At 34.5% G+C, this 4,251-nt stretch overlaps 1 long non-coding RNA gene across 1 annotated transcript; it reads left to right on the top strand.

Annotated features, from left to right (window-relative positions):
- The first annotated feature begins 3,749 nt into the window (after positions 1-3,749).
- Positions 3,750-3,942, top strand: LOC135426870 (uncharacterized). The gene is made up of 2 exons (XR_010435967.1): positions 3,750-3,824; positions 3,883-3,942. It is a non-coding gene; the product is annotated as an uncharacterized LOC135426870 (long non-coding RNA).
- The last annotated feature ends 309 nt before the right edge of the window (positions 3,943-4,251 follow it).

Below are 4,251 nucleotides of genomic sequence, written 5' to 3'. Positions count from 1 at the left end.
AGTCTGCAAGGGCTTCAAATCTTCGGAGTGCCGAAGAAAGTCCTTCTTTCTCGTTTCATAATATAATAACCTTCCTTCTCTTAAATTAATTTTTTCTTTTGTCCTTATTCCCTTTTAATCAAAATAAATTTAGTGAAAAGCCCCTTTTTATCTCTTTATATTGATCCAAATATGCCTGAAAATCGAAATAGAAAATAAACTTACCCAAATTTGACTACATTTTTAGAGATAACTGAATTTTAATCCTTCTCTTTTTTCACAAAATAGTTAGCTTCCTACTTCTCTCAACGTATACCAATGTCATATTTTCCTTTATTCATTTTAATCAAAATACATGTAGTGGAAATCTCCCTATTTTTTGGTAGTTTTTTAGAGATAATTTAATTTTAATCCTACTTTATCATAATATAATTAGCATCCTTCTTCTCTTAATATATATCAAGTTAAGTTTTTCTTTTTTCATTTTAATCAAAATATATTTAGTGAAAAGCCCCTTTTTTTCTTTTTCGCCCTTTATATTGATACAAATATGCCTGAAAATCGAAAAAGGAAATTTTCTTACTCAATTATGACTAGTTTTTATACCCTTGCAGAGGGTATTATAATTTTGTCGTGAAATGTGTAACGCATAGAAGGAGACATCTCCGACCCCATAAAGTATATATATTCTTTATCAGCATCAATAGCCGAGTCGATCTAGCCATGTCCGTCAGTTTGTCCGTCCGTCTGTCCGTTTGTCCTTCTGTCCGTATGTATGAACGCAAAAATCTCAGAACCTATAAGAGCTACAGACTTGAAATTTTAGCTGTAGGTCCTCCTAGTGCGATACTTGATAATTTGCCGTTTCCAAGTAATCGATAAAAATCGATATCGAAATCATGTTTTTTGATCAATTTTGGTAAATAATAAGATCTAGAGTCACCAAACTTGACATGTAGCTTCTAGAAGAGTATATATAGTGACATATTCTATGTCTACGTTATACATAATATATTCGATGTCCACGTTATACATAAGTCGAGACACCAAATTTCCCATCCCAATAATGTAAACTTTCACAGGCTGCACTTGTAAACAAAGAGCAGCTAATCCGGGCTTCTCCCCCATCGATCAGCATTGATCGAAATAACTCACTGTCAGTAGATATGCGTTCCCAGCCAACGCTGAGTAACTTCGTTCCCAGCCTTTATAATATTGTAAACATTTAAATGCCCGAAATTAGCTTTCGTTATAACTCAATGCACACTTATCAGTTAGTCTTAAGTTGTTCTTCAATAAATGAACTCGTCGTGAAATATCGCCTTGTCTTTAATTCAATTTAACCGTTAGATTTTATAAGATTCAAACTCACAGTAAATAAAGAAAAATCTAATTGGCGCAGCCGGTAGGATAACAATAAATTGTGGATCCTGATGCAATAGCTAAGTTATTAATTCTTGTGTCCCGTTTACTGTTATCCGCTAAAACAACCAACGCGAAGGCAACCCAAGCGACGGTCAATATCACGTCAAGTTTTTATTAAACAGTGACGTGTACACCAAAATTCGCATATTGTCAAAGCCGCGGACTGTGCAAAAAACTTGAATAACAATTCAAGAAGACGCGATAGAATTCGAAGAGAAAATAATTCCAGAAACTTCTGGTTATCTCAAAAGATTCGAAAGTGCTATCTGTGCAAACCAATCAAACATTTTAAACTATAAGTTAACAAATTAAGTGAATACAATAAAAATATAATCAACAACTAAAAGAAACTGAACCTAAAATAAGAGAAGCTGAAGTGAAACAACAAAAACTAAGAGATAATAAAAATTAAATATAAAACCAAGTAAATAAAAAATAATTAAATAAAAAAAACAAAAAATTTATAATGGAAGGCAACGCAATAACACCCCTGACCGATGCCAACATGGCACAAGTGATCAACCAACTTAAAAACGTTGAGAAGTTCACTGGAGATAAGAACGCTTTGTACACGTTCATCAACCGGATCGACTACATTTTGGCCCTCTACACCACCAACGATGCAAGGCAGAGGTCAATTTTTTTTGGAATTGTGGAACGCTGCATCAGCAGTGAAGTGATGTTATACCTTGGTGTAAGTAACTTGATAACCTGGACGGATCTTCGGAAGCAACTGAACTACAAGACGCAAACTAAGAACCACATCCTACTGGAGGAATTCAGGAGCACCCCGTTTAAAGGCAACGTGCGAGCTTTTCTGGAAGAAGCAGAACACCGTAGGCAGACACTAATGAGTAAGCTAGAACTAGAAAATAACATTGACGAAAAAATCAAAACTAGCATTGACGACCTTATTCAAAAATTACCCACAAACATTTGCATTCGAATTATAAATTGCGACATTCCCGATTTACGATCTCTTATTAATATTTTGCAGGAAAAAAATCTTTATAACGAACCCTGTCTTAATTCAACCCCAAATAAAGTAAAACAAGAAAAATATTTGAAGCCATTGTATCAACCAAACCCAAATATTCAAAGATTCCCTACTTTTCTTCAACCAAATCAACCCTATGTCCCATATCGACCCCATCAACCTTACATTCAACAACCATATCATCTACCATCACCCAACTATACTAACAACAACACTTTTAAACCTAATAATTATTCACCTCAACCAATGCAACAAATACCTAGTCCAATCAGACAAACCTACTTTACACCCAGACCAAACTTCCGACAAACCCAATTCGTCAACAATCGTTTCGGACAAGTAACCCCACAACAAAACTCTTTCAATAACTCTGGCGTAGCCAACCAACCGACTAAACGAGTTAGACCTGCAGAAAGTGGACAGAGTAAGATGAGTATTGACGATGAAGCTAGAAATCAGGAAGAGCTAAACTATCATGATTACATGCAACAAGAATACTATAATCAATGCGCTGCTTATCCTGAATATTATCCACAATATTATCAAGCAGAAAGTTACCCACAAAGCCCAGACTTTACATACACACAATCAGCCGAACACGAGACAGATCAACCAAATGAAATAGAAATCGAGCAAGCCGAAAATTTTCAGCTTCCAGCTTTGGAAACCAACAGTACATAGTAATCTCTTATAAAGGCAAAAATCTGAAATGTTTAATAGATACAAGATCTACTGTAAATATGATGACATCAAATGTTTTCAATTTACAAGTTCATGACACCGACTGTTTCATTCAAACCAGCAACGGACCTTTAACTATCACAATGAAGGTGAACGTCCTTTCTAATAACCTATTCAAGGGTAATAATGAATTTCTTCTACACCAATTCTCCTCAGACTATGATCTATTAATTGGTAAAAAAATGCTTTCAGAAGCACAAGCCGTTATAGATTATAAAACCCAAACTGTTACTTTATACAATAGAAGGTATAAACTAACCAACGATATTCCAATCACAAATCAGAGCCACTTCTTAGCCCAACCAAATCCTGAAACTAATCAACAGTTTAAAAATCCAATTAGAGAAATTTCCGATAACCAAGAATCTGCAAAGCTCAAGCCCTTACCGATTAGATCATTTAAATGAAGAAGAAAGAATCAATTTAATCAGTTTGTTGAAAAAATATCAACACATACAATATAAAGAAGGCGACCAACTTAGTTTCAGTAATCAAGAAAAACACATTATAAATACTACCCACAATTCAGCCTTACATACAAAACCATACAGTTATCCACAAGCATATGAACAGGAAGTTGAACATCAAATTCAAGACATGCATAATCAAGGTATCATAAGGCCTAGCAATTCTCCTTATTGTAGTCCTATATGGATCGTACCGAAAAAGCAAGATGCTTCAGGTAAACAAAAATTCAGAATCGTAATTGACTACAGGAAATTAAATGAAGTAACCATAAGCGATAGGCACCCAATACCAAATATGGACGAGATTTTAGGAAAACTAGGTAGATGCAATTATTTCACTACAATTGACCTTGCAAAAGGATTCCACCAACTTGAAATGCATCCAGATTCCATTCAAAAAACAGCTTTCTCTACTAAACATGGCCACTATGAATATCTTCGTATGCCATTTGGATTAAAAAATGCACCCGCAACCTTTCAACCTTGCATGAACAATGTTTAACGACCGTTACTAAATAAACATTGTCTGGTATATCTAGATGATATAATTGTATTCTCAACATCCTTAGAAGAACATTTGCAATCACTCCAATTAGTTTTCGAGAAGCTTTCTGAAGCAAATCTCAAAATACAAATTGATAA

Source organism: Drosophila montana, unplaced genomic scaffold (genome assembly GCF_035044405.1).
Source record: "Drosophila montana isolate Dmon_TW-CO22-7 unplaced genomic scaffold, ASM3504440v1 contig_2093_1, whole genome shotgun sequence".
NCBI lineage: Eukaryota > Metazoa > Arthropoda > Insecta > Diptera > Drosophilidae > Drosophila > Drosophila montana.
This window is presented reverse-complemented; position numbering and strand designations above follow the sequence as displayed.